The sequence below is a fragment of the Acartia tonsa genome, chromosome 14 (assembly GCF_053477335.1).
Source record: "Acartia tonsa isolate MP-2025a chromosome 14, ASM5347733v1, whole genome shotgun sequence".
NCBI lineage: Eukaryota > Metazoa > Arthropoda > Copepoda > Calanoida > Acartiidae > Acartia > Acartia tonsa.
Genome location: NC_137273.1, coordinates 33,211,518 through 33,234,076, shown reverse-complemented (window position 1 = coordinate 33,234,076; position 22,559 = coordinate 33,211,518). Strand labels below are relative to the sequence as shown.

Here is a 22,559-nt window from a genome sequence, read left to right as displayed (position 1 = left end):
AATTGCATGTTCAAGTCCCCTCCCCACATTTAGGCAGGCTTAGTTTGACCGCCGGGTGCGGGGTTAACAGCGGTCATGAGATGGATAGTGATATAATAGGATTAGTGCGGTGGGTTTGTTATCATAAGTCACAGCGAAGCAACTCTGTATTGGGCCTGTCCGTATGGGTGTCGTATTACCACAACCTCCCCTTCAAGGGTTGCGTGGCTCTTGAGACACCAGGCCTTGAACCTGGGGATACGACAGCCGGCTCATGCGCCGGACAGGCAGTTCCTGGGGCACAGCTCGATGGAGGACAGCTCGGGCTACACAGGCTCCTCGGGACACTCGTTGCTCGGTCTGACTGTGGTTGGTGATCAGCATTGTCAGCTCCTGGTTGGCTTCTAGGCGTGGGTTGGCCACGGCCAGGCCTCGCCGCTGGAAATTTTGCCTCGTCTGCAGGATCAGTTCTGTCTCGGCTGGTAACTGGACACGGAGGCCTAGGCAGATTCTGGTGGTTCCTGAGGGTGGAATGGTGATGGCAAAGGGCGCATAGAACTCCATGGGGGCGCCTGCTTGGTTCAGGTTGCTTGGCCTCCTGGCTCCTACCCGGATGGGGATGGCTGTCATCAGCAGGGGGCACATGGCTTCTTCTTCTTCTTCTGGGGCGGCTTCTTCCATCGCAGTGGCTGGCTCTTCTCCTACAGGTCCGCTGCTGGCTGGCAGGTTCTCCATGTCTGCGTCAGGGTTCCAGATGGCATCTCTGAGTGGCTCTGGAGCAGGCGGCGGCGGCGGTGGTTCGTTGGGTTGCTCCTGCAGGTTTTCCTCCACTGGGTCACGATCTTGGCCGCTAGGCTGTGGGGCGGCTGCGGCTGGCTGGTGCACTGGGAACTCTCCTGGGTTGCTAGCTGCGGGCGCCGCCGCTCCAACTGGCAGCTCGGTGGCATCCTCGTCGCCGTCCACGTCAACTTGGATGTCCTCTGGGATCTGGTGGGCAGTCACATCTCCAGTGTATTTGCGCAGTCGGCCTACATGCGCGGTAACTTCTGAGATCCTGGCTACTGGAGAGGCAGGTTTGATGACATAATGGACTTCTGTAGCTTTCCTCACTACTTTCCAGGGGCCAGTCCATCTCTTGGTAATCTTGGCTGCCTTTCCTGGCACCAGGCGGGGGGCCAGGTACCAGACCAAGTCTCCCACCTCATACTTGGCCGTGCCTTCGTAAGCTGCCGCGCTCCTCCTGATGGCTCCCTCCTCCTTCTGCTGGATGGCATCATAAACTGCATAGTAGCGCTGCAACAGAGCTTGGACGTTGGCTGGAACTGAAGCATACTCGGTCTCTGGCAGCCGTAGCACCATGTCCACCGGAAGTTTGGCCTCTCTCCCAAAGAAGGCCAGGAACGGGGTCACACCAGTGGACCTACAGGCCTTGGTGTTGTAGGCAAAGGCGATGGCAGGCAGGTGGGGCTCCCAGTTGTTATCGTCTCTGTCTAGGAACAGGCGCATGCCTGTGTTGAGCGTCCTATGAAACCTCTCCACTCGGTTGGACTGCGGATTGTAGGGTGGTGGATGTGTCAGGCCAATCTCAAGCCGGGAGGCCAGTTCCTGGAATACCTGGCCGGTAAATTCCATTCCATTGTCGGAATGGATCTTCAGGGGGCATCCGAACGTGGCCAGGTGGCGGTGCAACAGGGCTTCAGCCACCGTGAGGGTGCGCTTTTTGTAGCCCAATTAGCCATCACTTTTTCCCTAGAAGTGTAGACACACAACAGACAACACACACAAAAAAAATATTAAATGGGCAACACATCTTTCTATGCGAACCATTCTTATGGTGTACCATCACTTCCCCAAAAGTTTTATATTTGTAAATTGTCTTTATTCCCAAAAATACAATTTGTTTGTATGTACCTCTCGCTAACCACTGAACCGATCGGGTTTTCCTTAACAGGGATAGCCTGATATCTAGTTGCCGAAAGTGTACGCAGTTTCCTGGGTGTTTCCTCATCCTAGCTCAATATTTACTACTAGCTACAAATCTTCAAACTTCCATTAAAAAAATCAAAATTTGAATGTATAAACGATTTATACATTATACATTTGAATTTTTTAAATTTTTATTTTTTTTTTAAGTTTGAAGCTTTTTTAGCTAGTAGTAAATATTGAGCTAGGATGAGGAAACACCCAGGAAACTGCGTACACTTTCGGCAACTAGATATCAGGCTATCTTAACAGGGTATCTTTTAAAATGTAATATTCTTGCTTTTGCGTAGAGACTTGAAAGCATCATAGACAAATTATTTCATCAAATTAGATAGGTATTTGAATTTAAAAAAAACATTTACAGTGCCACTAGAGGCGAAGCCGCTAGTATCTAATAAAAAAGAATATATAAAAAAGGTGGCGAATCAAATAAGAATGGGGCAGTTTATGCTGTGGTTATAATTTGTGAAACACACTTTTGCTTCTGATCAATACATTTGGCAGTATTCTAGCTGAGTCCAGTCGGGCGGCAGGAGGCCGGCTAGCTGCGGGCTCCCCTAGCTGGGCCAGGTTGTGGATATACTCAGCCTGCTCTGCTAATTCTTCGGCGCTAGCCGTTGGCATGTTGGCATCTTCCCGGCGGCTGAGGGCGTCGGCGTTGGTATTCTGGGTGCCAGGCCTGTGGCAGACGGTAAAGTCTAAGGCCGCTAGCTCCTCCTGCCAGCGGGCCACCATCCCTGTGGATGTGTTCAGTGATTTCATCTGTAGCAGGGCAGAGGAATCAGTGTTGATCTGGAAGCTGCGGTAGGACAAGATGCCGTGGAATTTTTGGATCCCATAGATAATGGCGGCCATCTCTCCCTTCCAGGACGGGTAGCGCGTCTCAGGGTCGGTTGTCTTGCGCCCCACGGCGGCAATCAGCCTCTCCTTGCCCTCCTGGCATTGACTCAGTATGGCAGAGATGGCGCGGCTGCTGAAATCTGTGGTGAGCTGGAACACTGCTGGTAAATCAAACCTGGGCGGCGCTCGGATGGGGGCCTGTCGGAACTTGTCCTTGAGTTGCAGCAGCTGGGCTTCCATCTCAGGCGTCCAGGTTAGGGCCTTGGCCGTCTTCTGCCGATTCATCTCGTATGTGAGGTCTGCATACTCTGGGATGAACAGGCGGTAGTATCCAAAGAAGCCCAGCAACGCCAGCAAATCCTTGGGGGTGCTAGGGGCTGGCCAGTCCAAGATGCGGTCAATATAGTCCTCTTGCATGGCTATCCCCTCTCGGCTGAGGGTGTGACCCAGATAATCCACCTTGGACCGGAACAACTTGGTCTTGGCTGGCTTGAGGCGGATCCCTCCCCTGCGGTGGGCTTCCAAGACCTCTCGGAGCCTGGCCAGGTGGGCCCAGGTATCCTGGTGGAAGGTCAGGACGTCGTCAAGGTATGACTGGAGGTTGGCTGTGCCTAGTGGGTTTAGGACCCCTGCAATAAACCTGGAATAGACAGACGGTGCCGTAGCCAGGCCAAAGGGCATCCTTTTCCATTGATACAAGCCCCTGGGGGTGGTGAAGGCGGTGCAGGGCCGGCTATCCTCAGACACACGGATGGTGTAGTAGGCGGCCACCGCGTCTAGAGCACTGTAGACACGGTGCCCGCCAGCTCGTTCCACCAATTGCTGGATCCTAGGCAGGGGGTAGCTGTCCAGCTCCAGACACTTGTTGAGGGCCCTGTAGTCGACGGCCCAGCGGGTGCTCCCGTCCTTCTTCTTGATGGGCACCAGGGGGCTGCTCCAGGCGGAGTCCGACGGCTCTATGACTCCTTCCTGCAGCCAAGTGTCCAGTTGTTTCTCCAGTTCAGCCTCTTGCCGCGGGTTCAGATCCCTAAATCTCTGGCGGATCGGCTGGGTCCCTGGCTTGAGGCGCAGCTGCAATTCAACCACATCTGTGCAGCCGGGGGTAGAATTGGAGAAGACGTCCCTGTACTCTGACAACGTAGTCCAGACCTCCTTCTTGAGTAAGGGGTCCTTGCGTAGGAACTCATTGTCTTCCATCTCCAAGGCCTCCCACAACTCTTGCATGTCTATGGGCTCAGCAGGTTCTTGGACCGAGTGGAGACGCGGGGGAGGCGTATCAGAGACTTCCAGAATGTCAGGTTTGACCAGCTCCCCTGCCACTGGGAGGCCAGCATCCAGCAAGAGGGGCACCTCCCCCTCATTGACCACCAGTACTCTAAACACAGTGGCAGAGCCAGGCCTGTGGGCATACAGGCCCTCTGGAATAACAAGGTCCTCCCCAAACCTCTGTTCTGGGGCAGCTAGTTGAATGGCATCCTTGGTGCGGTGGCCTACTAGCTCAACAGGGACTGCCATAACCCCGCGGCCAGGCAGGACCACCCGCTTGGCTGTGCGGAGCTGGGGTGGTTGACCGTCAGTTGGAGTGACAGCGCTCAGCCTATACGTGGCTGGTGAGGGGTCAGCCTTGGCTCCGGGATCCACCGGCCGCGACTTGACGGGCTCGGCTTCTGGAGAGGCTGACGTGTCGGAGCCAGGCTTGGCTCCGGGGGCGTCCGGCCGCGATTTGACGGGCTCGGTGCTGGGAGAGGCCAAAATGCTGGGTCCAGCTTTGGCTCCGTGGGCGTCCGGCCGCGACTTGACGGGCACGGCGCCGGGAGAGGCTGGGGCCTGAGAGTTGAGTGTGGCTCCGGGTACATCAGACCGCGACTTGACGGGTCTGGACTCGGGCTTGGCTGGTGGACTGGCTGGAGGTCCCAGGTAGAGGGGGCCAGGTGGACACGGCTGGCCGTTGATAAAAATGTCGGAGGAGAAGATTGGTTCTGGAGGGCTGGCAATCTCAGGAAACGTTGTTGGCAGGCTCTCCCTTGGCACCTTGGGCACTGGGGGCAACCCCATGGCTAGCAGGTTAGCGCCCTTGTGTGCGTTGAGCTCAGCGTCCACCCAGTGTGTGCCTTTCTCAACCACACGCGGCTGCTCAGGCAGGGGGCCTGGCAGAGGCCCCTCATAGCTTAGCTCTCTCTCGGCTGTCTCCCGGTCAATGGGGACGCCACGGAGTGGGATAAACTCCCCACGCGCCCACAAGCAAGGTGGTTGCATGTCGAAACAGAGCCTAGTTCCGAACTCCTTGAGAAAATACCCACCCAAGTTAAGAGGGTGGGAGAGATTTCGGACCACAGTCACGTGGTATAGATGGAGTATAAGAGTGTGTGAAACTGCCATATATAACTCTTTTAATTTTCCAATTACCTGGAGGGGCTGGCCTTCCTCATTAGCAGTCAGGATCTGGGTGTTGTCCGGAATCAACATGCGTTGCACGCCCATTGCGTGCATGAGGTGCTCAGAAATTACAGCAGACCCTGGTACACGGTTGCCAGAATCAACCATGGCATCAACCTGTACATGCTGGGCAGGGTCAGGAGTAGGAAACCTCACCCTGATATGGCAGGGGAAGTGGAGGTCCTGCCCTTGAGACAAGGGGGCCTCTCGTTCGGCTGGGGTTGGCAGAAACTTTGGTGGTGGCCGCACCGCAGCTATGGTGGTATCGCTTACCATGGTGGCTTAGACTGTAGCTTCGAATCACTAGAGCTTATTAATTATCACTTGGTCAACAATTTTATATTTATTTTTATCACTTGGTTGACTTTTTATACACAATGATGTGTTGTTATCACTAGGAGCTCTAGGTGTGATTCTGGAAGCACTGGCAGCAGGGAATGTCCGTCCTGCAAGGTTCAGAGGGGTGACGGCGGTAGGGAATGACCCGTCCTACAGCGCCGCTGGTTCGAATCCCGACAAATGGCGGCAGGGAATGGCCCGTCCTACAGCGCCTCGGGTTCGAATCCTGGGAGACAGCGGCAGGGAATGTCCCGTCCTGCCGTGCCTGTGGCTCAAAATCTGCTATCCGTCGCAGTGGTAGGGCTTACTTGTGTGCTGAAGCTTCGCAGCCACACATTGCCTTCTTAGGGAGACCAGCACACAGCTGTCTGTCTCGTAGGTTTGGCCTGGGTGTCCTGGGGCTTGTCCCAGCTACACTTGCCAATTTAGACTCAGTTTTGTAGCCGTCTGAGCTAAATTATCCGGTTGCCGTGGCTGCGCACCTAGCGCTACTCCTACACGACACGGACAAAGCGTCTTAACTGGCGCTTTTAGCAGGCTAAATCTGCTTGCCGTAGGCCAGAGGCCCACATATTGCGTTCAAAATGATGGAAATTCGACCTAAAAAGGCCGTCTCACGGGTCAGTTGGCTTCTCAGTTGGCGGCTGATTGTCCCCTTACTTGCCAAAGGGTCCAATCAGAGGTAGAATAGGCTAGTTCTGTAAGGCTCGATTGAAACACGCTGACACCAAGTTCTGGTAAGCCGAGCGTACTCGGCCCACAGGGTAACGAGTTCGGATTCAACGGGCCCTAGCCTTTAAGTATTCTACCAAACAAACAAGCAGGATTCAATCATACAGAATTATATATTTAAACTGAATAATCTTTACAAGTTATGTTTACTATATATATACAACAAAAATATGACAATAGTTAGGTTTGAAGGGGGTGTGGGGCGCTAGGGCTTAGCGCCCGACGGTAGACAGGCTGTGGGGGCAGCGGTGGTAAAAGGGGAGGCAGTGCCTCCCGATTATATAAGTGCATGATGGACTCGTGATAATTGCATGTTCAAGTCCCCTCCCCACATTTAGGCAGGCTTAGTTTGACCGCCGGGTGCGGGGTTAACAGCGGTCATGAGATGGATAGTGATATAATAGGATTAGTGCGGTGGGTTTGTTATCATAAGTCACAGCGAAGCAACTCTGTATTGGGCCTGTCCGTATGGGTGTCGTATTACCACAATAAAACTCAAAATGTTGTGTTGCGATAATCACGCAACTCCCAAAATGTTAAATGTAAAATCACGCAACCCCCCTGATTTTATTTACCCTTCAAGGAAGATTTCTATATTTTTTTTAGTGTACGAAGCATTCAAAATTAATTAGTGGGATTTTAAGTTTATATTATGATGTCTCATCCCTCCCTGATAAAACTTTTCTTTTCAAAACACAAATCTATAACAATTTCAGTATTCTAAAAGATTCCTTCTTCTATTGCATTGGCTGAGTGATTTTGAGGGCTAAGGCGTCTGCTTATATAACTATTAGAGTCCGCGTTCTAAAATTATCACGCGATTGGCTAGATTTATTCAATGTTTTATTTACTTTCTTTTGGTTTTACAATATATAAGATTTTACACAAAAAAATTCATTGTAATAATATCCTTGTTTATTATTTCCATTATGCAAAAATTATGCCCACTAAACCTCCGTGATTAATACAGCATGAGAGAGAGAGAGAGAGAGAGAGAGAGAGAGAGAGAGAGAGAGAGAGAGAGAGAGAGAGAGAGAAAGAGAGGGAATGAGAGGGGGTATTGTAGAAATTCCTATTTCTCTGTTAAATAGATTGTTATATTATAATTAGTTGATTTAAATAAGTTCCTGAATTTCTCTTCACCTTTAGTCTAGGGGCTAGTGCGACAGTCTTGTATTGGAAAGGTTCGAGGTTCAATCCCACTAAGAATTGAATGTCAATAGGTTTTTATTCTGCAATGGACAATGGACTATAATGTAGTGTTTCCTCTCATTTATAAGTAATATTTCTTTCAAGAAAAAAAAGATATAAAATAAAGGTTGAATAATAATATAAGGTGTAAAAAAGTTAGAGGAGATTTGCTCTAGCAAAACTTACTTTATTTTTATTATTATCACCTAAATTTTCAACTAACATATCTTTATACCTACTGTCTAGGGCTTAGAGCGGCAGTCTCGTGTTAGAAAGGTTTTCGGTTCTATTCCTCCAAGTATTGAAAACGAATATTTTTAAAACCTTGTAGTAAGTATGAAGGGTTATTTAGATTGTAGATTAAGAATTCGATAACAACTGAACTGATTTAATTCTTCTTTTAAATCCAAATTTTTGAATTTTTTTTAAAAAACTAAAATTATAAATGGTGGTTGCTTGACCTCCCCTCTCTTTTCCCACCAAAAAATAACTAAAATCACCCTTCCCCCAAAAAACAATTAGGGGATTAGAACCTGGATGATAGATGGTTCTCTGCAGTCACTGTACCAAAGAACTATTAGAACTAAATTGTTTTAGTAGAAAATCTGTCCTATTCTTACATCAGTAAGTAAAATATGATGTCCATTTGTTTGTCTATCTGTTGGTACCAAAAGAATCTTGCTAACCACTAAACCGATATGGTGCTCTTATACAGGATAGTTTCTTATGGGCCCTCGGAAGGTTTATAACTATTTTGGGGGAGGGTATTATCACACTGCCAAAAAAATCACGTTAGAAAAAAATTACAATCCACCCCAAAATTAAAAACTTAAATTAAAAATGGAGGTTAATTGGCCTTCCCCCCCCCCCCCCCTCCACCCCACCCAATAAAATCACAACTCCCCCAAAAATTTGATGAAAGATTGGAGGTTTGAACCGGAACTCTAGATCTTACGTTACTGGTGTTTAACCACAGGGCTATTGGCACCACCAAATATTATTTTGAAAATTGGTCTAATTGTAAACAATGACTATATAATTAAAATATTGTCTACTATGTTTTAATATTAATTTAATTGAGTTCTTCTTTTTCTAGTATCGCTTCTGGTGGATAAGAAGCGGATATCAGTCATACTGATAAATTATTTGGGATCATATTCTATTCAGTTTTTGTTGACATCGGTGCAAAAAATATCATTTTTAATCTTACTTCTGTACATTTTTATATCTGTGGAAATCTTCAAAAAATTTGTGTTTCTTGGGATTAAATATGTCTATTTTCTCCTTACATTTAAGCACCGACGTAGCTCTGTGGTAGAGTAAAAGTAAAATTTTTCTTTTAGATTTTACTTTATCTGTAGGTCGCGTGTTCAAATCTCCGCGGTCAAAGAACAAAAATATTTATTTTTTTTATTTTCTGAAATTTTTTTTCTCTCTCTCTCTCTCTCTCTCTCTCTCTCTCTCTCTCTCTCTCTCTCTCTCTCTCTCTCTCTCTCTCTCTCTTTCTCTCTCTCTCTCTCTCTCTCTCTCTCTTTTTTTAATTGCTTTTTCCAAGATTTTAAGTGACTTTTTAAAATTGGTTTTATTTTTTTTTACTTACAATGTTATCAATGTTAAAAAATAATATTTTTGTTCACTGAGGTGGTTTTGATCCGATATGCTTCAGACTGCTGGGATTATAACTATAAGTTGATCTTATCCACTGAGCTACAGAGTAGATTACTATAAATGGTGAATTTAAACAATGAGTGTTGAAAATGTTGTCTACTTTGTCTTTTTCACCAAGAATGTTCGGTTGTTTTCATAGCTCATTGACTTAAATTTTACTGTTTTATACCTATTCTTCTTTTAGAGGTTATCGTGCTAGTTGGAAGGTTTTAACTCCGTGTCAGCTAATATTCTTTTTGATTAGAGAGAGAAATGTTATGAAAATGATTATGTTGTCTTTTTTCGCTATACTTATATAAAAATCACATTAAATTAATTGTGCCGCTGTAGTCTTGTGGCAAATTTTTACGTAACTTATCTAAGAATTCCAGTTCAAATCCCGGCAAGTAACTTAAAAGATTGTAGCTATCATCCATATAATAAAGTAGCAGGATGTTTGTTTGGCTCTCTGTTTATTTATTTGTACCAAAGAATCTCACTAACTACTGAAATAATATAGTTCTCCTTTACAGGTTAGCTTATCATAGTTCCTGGGAAGGTTTGTAACTATTTTGAGTGAGGGTTCCACCACCCTCCTAAGAATAAATTAAAACCAATTTTTGAGCCCTTGCCTTTGGCATTTCGTGACTAATTTAACTGGCTTTGATCTTGTAATTGTACATATTTATCTCCGTGAAAAGCTGTTTATAATACAATGCATAACTGGTTAGTCAACGTTTTTTGGAAAAATTCTTTTCTTTTTTAGTCTTGTGGTTAGCGTCAAAGTGTTGTATTACAATGGTTGCAGGATCTAGACCGTGGAGGAAAAATTATTATTTGATTATGGGATAATAGACATCAAGTTGTTCTTCCTTTAAAAATAACATATAACAGTAGTGCTTCGAAACCGATTTATGTTCGTTGGATTATAACCGGTTCTCAGCCATACTGAAAATTATGTGCAGAGTACAGGAGAGAGGTTATTGTATTCTATACCTAAATTTTCTTGCATAATTTCTAGTCTTCTTTAGTGTAGGGGTTATCGCGCTAGGGTATGGATAGGAAGATTGCAGGTTCAACTCCTCCAATGTTAAAGTTTTACTATTTTATCAATTGTCATGATATCTACTCTCTAAGCAAATTATAAAAAAAGCTTTTTTATATTTTAAGTGAATGTTGTTATAATGTAGTTTAAAAAATATTATTACTTTTACCAAATATCAGTCTGCTCTGGGACGCGGTGGGAGTAACACACAACATGTGTGCTTCTCTGACCGCTGCACACATTATTTGTGTCAATATTATTTGTTATTTGTGTGATAACAAAATCTTCGTGGATTCCTGATAGGTGCTTTGAAGATAGTGTTGGTAATCGGACACAGATGATTTCTGCCACCAAAAGAAGAAACAGTTTTCTGACTGCCTGCTTTTTTTCCTGCTACATCATCTCAAGCTTTTATTCAAATCTTTAGATTTCCTTTGTTTCCTTTCTTGGAAACATTGTTTGGTAACTTAATCCCATGACGCTTAACTTAGACGCCCGCCAGATGACCTACCTCCCCCCCCCCCCTCCTCCTCACCAACTGTCTCACCACCTCTCTCCCCTCCAAACTTCTGTCAACAACCCCTCCTCAAAACTTCAACTACACCTACGTGCCTACAACATCTATAAACCCGCTAGAAATCCTTTGTGTGCTTTTATTATCTATTTTAGTGTGTGTGAAAGGGAAAATATTTTTCCTTTATTCTTGTGCAGATTCCCCCATATTTTATGGGGTATTTTCACCCGCAAAAGCCTAGGGGCGGGTTCGCTTATTACAGTGATACTTTCAAATCCTGGCAAGAACTCTTGTAGTCTTTTTATTATAAGACTACCTTACAATTTTGACTTTTCCTCAATTTTGTAAGTCCCCAAAAGAGCCCAGTAAACTTAAACTGGGACCCTCCACCTCCATAATCTACTCCTGCCCAAAATTCTTGCTCTCAATCAAACCAACCAACTCTATCAAACTAAACTCAAACACCAAACCAATTTAAACATTATCAATTTAATTGTGTATTTAGTTTATTATGCTAGTTATTAATATTTTATATGTATAACAGCTAACCCTTAACCTACTAACACTTATCTAATTTATTAATTTTTTTAGTTCGTATTTTACTTATTTTATCATGTATGATTTTTTTTCTGTAAGAATAAATCATTTCAACAACAACTTTTACCAAATATTATTTGTTATCTCAGACATTGAAAATTATATTTTGAGGTTGGGTAGATTCGAACACACAACCTTCCAACTGGAACCTCACCTCTACCCCTGAGCCAAAATGACAGACATGAAAATCCATGAAATTTTAAAGTATACTATAAGAAATAAGTTTTTGTTTACTATGTCTTTTTTCACCATTGATAATTGGATTCTTTCATAGCTTAATTATAGAATGTTGGTTTCCTTATCCGTGAGTACCGGGTTCGATTCTCTCCGAGAGGGGCGGGGTTTTTGTTGATGCTAAAAATTGGAAGAATTTATAGAATAAAAGTTGTCGCAAATATAGGTATTAAATAAACTGAGACCAGTTTTTTAAAGTTAGGTCTAGCTAGCTAGGTTAGTTATGAGGGGGGGGGGGTACAATGGAGTTTAACCTTTTATGTAACATGCTTTGAAATATAAAAGTTAAAGAATAATTAGTTTTGGTAATACAAATTTAGTTTAAATTTTTTTAGAATTAAACTGCATAATTATTCAGGTTGGAGTTATGCAGAAATATTCAACAATGAACTATAGATTATAATCAGGGACTCTAGGGGATAAGACAATGGACACATATGTAGCGCATGTATATCCCCAATGATAATAAAATTAACCCTTTTGTAGATTGATTACCGGTTGAAAAGGTTTGTACACTACTAGCTAACATAGTTTTAAAAATAAAGTAAAAATATAAGTACACATAAACATTCTTTTGGCTAATTTGAAATTGGCGGTACAGTAGGGACGTTTTTAGCATCTAAAGTTGGCCTTACTTGGGAAAGGGATTGGGTCAAGGACGTCCAAGGAGGGGAGAGGGTGGGTAAACGAATTGGCAGGTAGACTATTGCAGAATTTTTATAAGCGCCACACACTTCTAAAAACAAGCGAGTGTGCAAAAAAGGTGCGTGTTTTAAATAATTTATTAATCTTACTGGTAGTTTAAAGATTTGCAGGCAGTCTCATTTTAGTAACCAATATATACATACACACTTTTTTCGCAACAAGGAAAATATATTTGATAAAAGAGTTATAATTGTTATAAGTTCCAACATGGGTTAGTTTTTACTTCTTGGACAATCGCATTTTTGAACAAGGAGAGGGGGGGGGGCGTGGATGTTTCATATAAAGAAACACTATTTGGTTGCAAAATCAGAAAAAAACAATGTTGTTTGTCTCAATTATAATAAATTAACTAAAGGCAAATAGAATTTGTTCATATGAAGATGTCCGTGTAGTTTTTTAGTGAGTTTTTTTTACGGGTAGGGGCTATTGCTTATTAATGTACCAGAAAAAATTCCATAGTTACAAAGCTACTCTATAATTATATATTATATTTGCGTCTAAGCTTTTTGCCATACCGACTTTAAAATAGTGCATATAAAAACATATACAATTTTTAACAAGTTAATTGCTTATTTTGACATTTTTTCATATATTAGTAGTAAAGAAATAGTAAATTTAAAATTATCAAATTTGTAGATAAAAATGCGGCTGATTTTTCGAAGAGTGCCTTTTCATATGAAGATAAGAGTAAGATTTATACAATGTATAATATGGTTATAACACGTATAAAAATAGTAAGGATTATAACTAATCATTAATAGAAACTTAGATAACAAATATAAATAAACAAAATACCAAAAACATATTTTTTATTTTACAGTAGTGTAAACAGTTATCTTTGAAATGGAAAAATTATTATAAAATATCGAATAATTCTATGATTTTCATTTTATTTCACAAAGACATTTTCTTTAAAAATTTATTGGGCTGGATTTTGAAACTCCAACTTTAATGAATAAAAGTTTATTGATAAAAGATTCTGCAAAAAGATCTTAAATATCATCCGGACAGTCATCCGGCCAACCACACAGACAGTCATACAGTGTTCTACTTGTGTCATGGATAAAACAAGGATGACAACATCCATGAAAGTGAAGCTCTGAAATGGCATTTTTAAATGGATGTATGGACTTTCTAGTAACGGTTATAGAGTTGGTGAGCTTTCTAAATTGTACCTAGCTGTTAAAGGAATCATGATGCAAAGTTTGAGATCGATAGGACACATTTCTAAATGAACAAAAAGAGATAACTGCTACAGACGGACCTTGCAACCCTAATTATGAAATAGCCTCAATTTTAATATTGACCTATTTTTTCAGGTGTATGTATTTCTAACTATAGTCAGTTTAGGAACAGAATAGAAAACATCATTTTTTATACTTTAAAATATAAAACGGCGCTTTCGCATAAAGCAGTTTTACGTTTGTTTGTTTATTACTTTATTTAGGTTAGGTAGGTTAATGGGTCAAAGGTCCTTGAAGGGTTTAAGCATAGAGTTGAACCTCCCCCCCCCCTCCCCTTATTTTCAAAATAGGATCATTGCTCAACAGGATCTTTGTGTGAAACCACTCATAAGACACGTGATGAAATTTATTTTTCTCACACAAAAAACTGGTGGCAGTGGCGTAGATGTCGGGGAGGTGTTGGGTCTTGATAACACTGCATCATACTAAGGACCATAAATGGTACCAACTGCTACTATTACTATTACGTAATTAGTAAGAGTTGGGGTAAATAATTTATCCATAAACAGCAGGGAGGAAGGGGACATTGAACTGTAAATTATACTGGTACCCAAAGTTTTATCACCAGAATATCGTTTTCAGTGTACTTTCCAAATTTTTCAAACATTTATTATAATCTATGGAAGGTGATATCTTGCAAATAATGTTTATCAATCTATCTTTAATTGTTTTATTCCTAAAAGTCTCTGATAAATAGGCCTAAAACAGTATCATGCAAGGTTAGAACTTCCAGCTAAATTTCCGCAATCAAAGGATTAAAAATGAAAATTACACTTGTAAGTTTATAATGGTTATTAATTTTAAAACTTTAATGATAATAATTTCTATTTTGTGACAAAAGGGATATTAATCATAATCATACACTTTATTTATCTTCCGCATGATCAAAGGAATCAAAAAGTTTTATTTTTTCCCATTAAAATGTACCTCTTGGACTAGGCGTATGTATCAAGTTTAAAAATTCTTGCTCAATATTTAGTCCATTTTGCTCACAGTTTTCGAATAGACGGCCCCTAGCACCCCCAACCCCAATTAGTAATTTTTTGAATAAAACTTTATGATTTTGCCTTGGTCAGATCCTTACTCTGCAGCTTTGGACGTGGTAGACTTGGTAATCAGGTAAATTATAAAGAATCATTACTTTGGTGCTCCCACTTTCCCCTTAATTCTAGTATCATCATGGATTTTAGTTTAGTCTTTAATGATTTACACAGACACTCCAGTCAAGTTTTAAATCAGTAGGAACATTTTACCTCGTAACTACAAAACTATATAAAGCTTAGGAATTTGTCTACCTTTAACATGAGATGCCCAATTAGAATTTTAACAAGGATGACAACATCCATAAAAAGCGAAGCACTGAAACGGTAGGACAAACGGACATTAACACTTGTATAGTGTCAGAACTGAATAATCATAATATAAATGTATAAGAGTCAAAGCAAAATTGTAAGTAAATTTGTTGAAAAACTGCTTGATTCAGGATAATGTTTATGGACATATTTTCATTTTTAGGACTTGATTGTAGAGTTGCTTCGCTTATTACATTATACTTTGTTGTCCCAGGAATCAATATACCAAAAATCAGATCAATCGGATGATTAGATCACATAAAAATTTGTTGTTAAAAAAGTAAAAAAATCAACATGTTTAAAATGGACGTACAGACATTTTGGCAATGATTATAGAGTTGCTACGCTTTCTAAATCGTACCTAACTATTAAAGGAAATCGATAGGACAATTCTAACATGCCTAAATTAATAAAATAAAAGCTATCCGTTACGGACGGATGGACGGACCGACCCTAATTATAGGAAAGCTTCGCTTTTAAAAAGGTATGCATTTTTATTGAATACTTTAATCTTTAATGATTTACTCACAAATCAAGTTTAAAGTCAGTAGGGAAATTTTAGCATGTAGCTCCTAATCTATGCGCAGCACAGTAATGGTTCTTATTTACTAAGTATATTTGCGATAACTTTTATTTAATGAAATCTTCCAATTTTTAACATGTTCAAAACGGCCTGCTTAATTGCTTCAAGATCCATGTCAGATCTATATAGGAAATAAATGTCTATAAATGAGCTCAAGTTCTCCAAGGAATATTCGTTGAAAACTCATAGTGCTCCAATAATCCATAATAAACTCTCATTGCCCAGAACAATAAGACCCATTATTTTACTTTATTAAAAATAAATTCATTTTTTTCATTCCATGTTGCTATTTACATTATAATGAAGTATTTAATTTCTAATCATAAAAAAGAAAATTTGGATCATGGAAAGAAAACAAAGTCATTCCTAATTAGGACAGAAGTCACTGGAAATTGGTCTAAGGAAGGCTACTTATGTCCTTCATCTAACAAAATCTAACTTAAGGGAGGTGACTTATGTCCTTTGTCTGACAAATTCGTACATTAGGAAGGCTGCTTATGTCCTTCAAGTTGCAAAACTTAGCTTTTCTGTCCTTCACATAGCAAAACCTCACAAAACATAGCATTTCTGTCATTCACATAGCAAATTCTTGCAAAACATAGCATTTATGTCCTTCACATAGCAAATTCTTGCAAAACATAGCAAATTCTTGCAAAACATAGCAAATTCTTGCAAAAAATAGCAAATTCTTGCAAAACATAGCATTTATGTCCTTCACATAGCAAATTCTTGCAAAACATAGCAAATTCTTGCAAAACATAGCATTTATGTCCTTCACATAGCAAATTCTTGCAAAACATAGCAAATTCTTGCAAAACATAGCAAATTCTTGCAAAACATAGCAAATTCTTGCAAAACATAGCAAATTCTTGCAAAACATAGCAAATTCTTGCAAAACATAGCATTTATGTCCTTCACATAGCAAATTCTTGCAAAACATAGCAAATTCTTGCAAAACATAGCATTTATGTCCTTCACATAGCAAATTCTTGCAAAACATAGCAAATTCTTGCAAAACATAGCATTTATGTCCTTCACATAGCAAATTCTTGCAAAACATAGCAAATTCTTGCAAAACATAGCATTTATGTCCTTCACATAGCAAATTCTTGCAAAACATAGCAAATTCTTGCAAAACATAGCATTTCTGTCCTTCACATAGCAAATTCTTGCAAAACATAGCAAATTCTTGGAAAACTTAGCATTTCTGTCCTTAACATAGCATTTTGGTCCTTCACATAGCAAAATCTCACAAAACATAGGTTTTTCTGACCTTTTTCTACCAGGAGATCAGAACTAAATCAGAACACACATAACAAGAGTTTTTACATAATACATTAAGATTATCAATTATGCATTTAACTCTGCATAAATTATGATAATTCATTATTATTACCCCTCCCCCCCCCCCTATTTAAAATTTACCCCTGCATAAATTATGATAATTTATGCTGAGTTAAATGTACTGTTTGAACTTCTATCTAACAGGATATGAGAACTTAATCAGAACACACATAACAAAAGAGGCCAGCTATGGTGCCATGTAGGAAAAGTGGCATTGCATTCTAGGGCCTAAAAGGCGTCATAGCTGGCCCCTTTTCAGTCCATCATATGACATGGGAAGGAGGTTGAGGAGCATTTTATGCAGTCTAAATTCCCAAGAATGCAATGCCACTTTTCCTACATGGCACCACCTCCCATGTCATATGATGGACACAAAAGAGGCCAGCTATGACGCCTTTTAGGAAAAGAGGCATAGCATAGTGGAATTTAGGCTGCATAAAATGCTCCTCAACCTCCTTCCCAAGTCATATGATGGACTGCAAAGGGGCCAATCGAATAATTGTTAATCTGAATGTACTATGTAAACACTCTTGTTATGTGTGTTCTGATTAAGTTCTCATATCCTGTTAGATAGAAGTTCAAACAGTACATTTAACTCAGCATAAATTATCATAATTTATGCAGGGGTAAATTTTAAATAGGGGGGGGGGAGGGGTAATAATAATGAATTATCATAATTTATGCATAGTTAAATGCATAATTGATAATCTTAATGTATTATGTAAAAACTCTTGTTATGTGTGTTCTGATTTAGTTCTGATCTCCTGGTAGAAAAAGGTCAGAAAAACCTATGTTTTGTGAGATTTTGCTATGTGAAGGACCAAAATGCTATGTTAAGGACAGAAATGCTAAGTTTTCCAAGAATTTGCTATGTTTTGCAAGAATTTGCTATGTGAAGGACAGAAATGCTATGTTTTGCAAGAATTTGCTATGTTTTGCAAGAATTTGCTATGTGAAGGTCATAAATGCTATGTTTTGCAAGAATTTGCTATATTTTGCAAGAATTTGCTATGTTTTGCAAGAATTTGCTATGTGAAGGACATAAATGCTATGTTTTGCAAGAATTTGCTATGTGAAGGACATAAATGCTATGTTTTGCAAGAATTTGCTATGTTTTGCAAGAATTTGCTATGTGAAGGACATAAATGCTATGTTTTGCGAGAATTTCCTATGTTTTGCAAGAATTTGCTATGTGAAGGACATAAATGCTATGTTTTGCAAGAATTTGCTATGTTTTGCAAGAATTTGCTATGTGAAGGACATAAATGCTATGTTTTGCAAGAATTTGCTATGTTTTGCAAGAATTTGCTATGTTTTGCAAGAATTTGCTATGTGAAGGACATAAATGCTATGTTTTGCAAGAATTTGCTATGTTTTGAAAGAATTTGCTATGTTTTGCAAGAATTTGCTATGTGAAGGACAGATAAACTATTTTATGCAAGATTTTGCTATGTGAAGGACCAAAAAGCTAGGTTTTGTGTGGTGAAGGGAGGCTACTTATGTCCTTCATCTTGCAAAATCTTTGTTAAGGGAGACAAGTTATGCCCTTCATCTAACAAATTCTCACATAAGGGAAGCTACTTATGTCCTTCCTAGGAAGGTGACTTCTGTCCTAATTAAGGAATGACTTTGTTTTCTTTCCATGATCCGAAAATTTTAATTTATAATATAACTAATTTAAGAAAACTCTGTTTTAAAAGAATTCGATTGTGGCGACACTTTGTGTGTTCAAATATTAAACTAAAATTGTAATCATATAATAAACCCTTTGGTGATGGTAATGTAAAGAAAAAAATATAATTAAAAAAATCTTTTTAAGATCATTTAAATTATTAAATATTTACTTCCGTTTAAATAGTAATGCCGGGTGAGGAAAATAGATTTATTGAGAAATAGATATGCATATAGAAAACTAGCCAATAGGGAGATAGTTATATCGAGCCAACTCTAGTATTTCCATAAACTAGAGCTTAGAGCGGTTCTAACGGTATTTAAAACTTATTCTTCTATTAACAGAAGCCGCGCAATTTTAATTTTAAAAATCTGCGCATTTTTTGCACACCCTTTAATATAAAAAAGTTTGCTACTTATGGCTATCATTTTATGTTTGATTGCTTTATTTTAGGATATTATGTTGAGATCTTATTTTGATCCAGTCATTGACAACAAAACAAGGCAATTAATGTTTAATATCCAAATACAATGCTCTCCTGAAAAGCTATTTTTTATAATGCGTTACTTATTGACAAAAATATAATTATGGATTCCAATTCCAATATAATAAGTAGTTAAGTTTTTTTTGTTTGTTTGTCTGATTGAGATCTCCATTTAAGGAAAGCATTACTTAGCTCCTGGGATTGTTTTAGGCGATAAGCAGGTGGAATGAAGGTTTAGAAGATTGTTAACACCACCCTTAAATTCAAATTCTAAGAGCCTGCCTCCCTTTTGTAACAACGCCTCTTAAGGGGCACTTCGTCGTATTTTCACAGTAGCTATTGATAGGTTATATTAGGTTAGATGATTGCCCCCAGGGTTAGAGCCCCCTGCAGGGGCTAGAAATAGGGGAAAAGAAACTGTGAAAATTCAACAAAACGCCCCTTAAGAGGCATTGTCACGAAAGTGACCATACCCCAACTCTTTTACCCTCTCAAGAAATAGCTCCCCCTCCCCAACAGAAAAACTTTAATTTCTAAATTAAAGTTTTGGCATGGTTTTAGGCTAATTTTATCAACAGGGGAAGCAGCTAGTTTAAGATACAAAACATTTATTAAGAGTGTTAGAATTAGTTTCAAGGTGCCATAATCTTAAAGGTAAAAAGTTTTAATAGTTTTTATATTTAATCTACTTACATTAATGACAAACAGATGGACAAAACAATACTTAAATTGGATGCGCATAGGTCGTCGAAATCTTAATCAAAATTCATCTTCATAACTTAATAAAGATGAAAACATCCTTAAGTAGCAAAGCTCAAAAATTATGGATGGATGGATATCCCCAAAAAAATTGGCACAGAGCAGTTTTATAAAAAACATTAAACTAAAAAAAATCACAAAACCTTGTCAGATTTGTAATGTGAATATTTAGGAATCGATCTAGTACCTGAACCAATATAAACTTTGTGGGGATGTATTAATTGAGAACTTTTAACTTAATCCCTAAAAAATATCAGTCTTGGAAAATCTTCAAAACTTAAAATCTAGGAATTAAACTAGCACCCCAACAAATCGGCAAATCTCAATAAAACTTAATAAAAGTATGCAGAATATTTAGGTATTTAAACCCTGAAAATTGAATAGATGTTGAGAAAATCATGAAAACTTAAAAATGTATGAAACGATCAAGTACCCCATTTAATGAACAAATCTTTAAAAATATGAAGAATGTTAACTTATTTAATCCCTGAAAATTTCAGCCTTCTATCTTTTATAGGAGCCTAGAAAATTCCCCCTTTTTGTCTCTAACAGACGGACACATGGACGGACGGACGGACATTTTGAATTATATAGTAGCTTCGCTACAAAAAAAATTTCTCGTGCATATAAAAGGTTTTGTGATTTTTTATAAAAATATTATTTCATGTAAATTAAAAAATATTACTTCTTTTTATTATTGGTTTGATGCTTATTTCTTATTCACAAACATTGATTTGACCGTTTCTGCTCCACCCCACTCTCCACCCTTCCCCCGCAAAAAAAATATTCTTAATTTGGATGGACAGTAATTAAATGCCTTTTCACGAAGTTGTAAGCGGCTATACGCAATGTTGGGAGGGTGACGCATCTTTATATCATAGCCAATTAGATAATCTTGCAAGCAGCTCTTTTGTCTTATAGAGAAAATTAGTAAATCAAATCGCAAAACTGAGATCTCAAATTTGCGTTACACTTCTAACATGGCGTATTCCTTCTTACACTGGGGGCTAGTGTAATAAACCAGGGAGTAAGGGAGGGGACAATGGGCAATTAATTCAATTTAAGAGTTTTTGAAGAAAGGCCATGAAAACCAGAATAATCCCGAAAATATGGTTGAAATTGTAAAGTGATTGTTGATTAAATCTAGAAAACCATAAACTAAGAAAAAAGTTCCAAGAAAATAAAGCAATCATTTGAAAATTAGATTACCAGTATTACAGACTGACATAACCATTCTGTAATTAATTACTAGAAATATCTCCCTGGAACTCTCCAAATGACAGGGAAAGAGAAAAGAGATTTGGGGGCAAGTGATGTGAACACGGAAAAAAAGGGGCAGGCAGACGTGTAGCTGGAGATGGGCAAGTATATGACCCGCACACCTTCCTGCCCCTTTTTATCCTGTTTATTTCCCCCACCTCACTTCTCCATTTCCCTTTCTCGTCTACTTTTAAAAAGGAGGTGGGGATGAAGGGAGTCAAATATAGTATGGGAGGGGGGCCGTGTATTTATATTTGAACTACTCTCTGTCTGCAAAACTATATATATTCAAAACTAACAAAACGAGTAACGGCATTTATTGCGCAAGTCCCCAAACTCAGTCAGAAACTGCTAAATTCTTGCACATTCCCTTTAAGCCAGTCCCCAAAGTCTGAGACTCCAAAAGATTGAATATTCGATCCATTGTCCCCTCCCTTACTCCCTGGTAATAAACAGCCTAATGTTTCTACTCTCCTGGATATAATAGATTTCTGTGTGTTATTAAAAAAAAAATTACCAGTTTTGCCCAAGTGTTTTGTCATAGGTTTTGTTATAACAATTATTTGATTTAGATATAGAGCCAATACAAACCAACAGGAAGAAAAAATTTGAAAAAATCTTATCCAACCCAAATCTAAGCAACTATACCACATCAAACTTTAATATACATTATCAAGATGGCCTCAAAATTATCAAAAAAACTGAAGAAGATAGCAATAAAGATTTGAAACTAATTTTGTTATACGATCCAGTATTTAGAGGTTTTAAAGACGGTTATGACCAATGGAAATGGTATTTTCCTCTTGAAAGCCCGTTTACATGTAAAAATGGATTCTCCTGTCGGCTTACAACAGACCATGAGAAATTAAATGAGGTAAGAAATTTTTCCAGTGTTGCTTTGAAAACCGCTTGATTAGAACCGGTTCTAAGCTATACTGAAAAATCATGTATCGTATTGTATTAAATACAATTTTCTACGAATTTAAAAATGTACAATCACATCCAGAAGTAGCGAAGCACAAAATTTCGTGGATGGGACTGACGGTCATTGTTGTTTTCTTCAAACGACGGGAAATTTAATTTTGATATCATTAACTGAAAAAATTTTGATAATCAATTAATAAACACCAAAGATATGGGGGAAAATGTAAAAAATATAAAAATAGCCTAAAACCTGCAAAAAGGCAGTCTGACCGCCATTGTTGTTTTCTTCAAACGATGGGAAATTTAATTTTGATATCTTTAACTGAAAAAATTTTGAAAATCGGACCATAAACACCAAAGATATGAGGAAAAATGTGGGAAATAAAAAAAATAGCCTAAAACCTGCTTAAAAGCCGTCCGACCGCCATTGATGATTTATAGTTTATTATGCTCCTTAATGATGGGAATGTTGTCAAAAAATTTCAGCTTTCTATCTTTTATAGGAGCTGAGTAAATTCCATTTCCCCCATAGCGTTACGGACGGACGGACTGACGGACAAAGTGAATTATAGAGTAGCTTCACTACTAAAAATTAATGTTATAATTGTACATTTTTGTATCCGCGGAAAACTGTTTATAATATGATTCGATAAATAACCTAAACATTCTACATTTATGGCTTGCCCGTACTTCAA

At 39.2% G+C, this 22,559-nt stretch overlaps 1 protein-coding gene and 1 long non-coding RNA gene across 2 annotated transcripts in view; both read left to right on the top strand.

The window, feature by feature from the left end:
- The window catches only part of LOC145306634 (4-galactosyl-N-acetylglucosaminide 3-alpha-L-fucosyltransferase 9-like), a 53,837-nt gene that overhangs the window by 23,087 nt on the left and 8,191 nt on the right, over window positions 1–22,559 (top strand). The gene's annotated exons all lie outside the window — the stretch shown is intronic.
- Window positions 12,883–21,809, top strand: LOC145306636 (uncharacterized). Its single transcript, XR_013875087.1, has 5 exons — window positions 12,883–12,929; window positions 13,562–13,593; window positions 14,329–14,376; window positions 14,563–14,605; window positions 21,513–21,809. It is a non-coding gene; the product is annotated as an uncharacterized LOC145306636 (long non-coding RNA).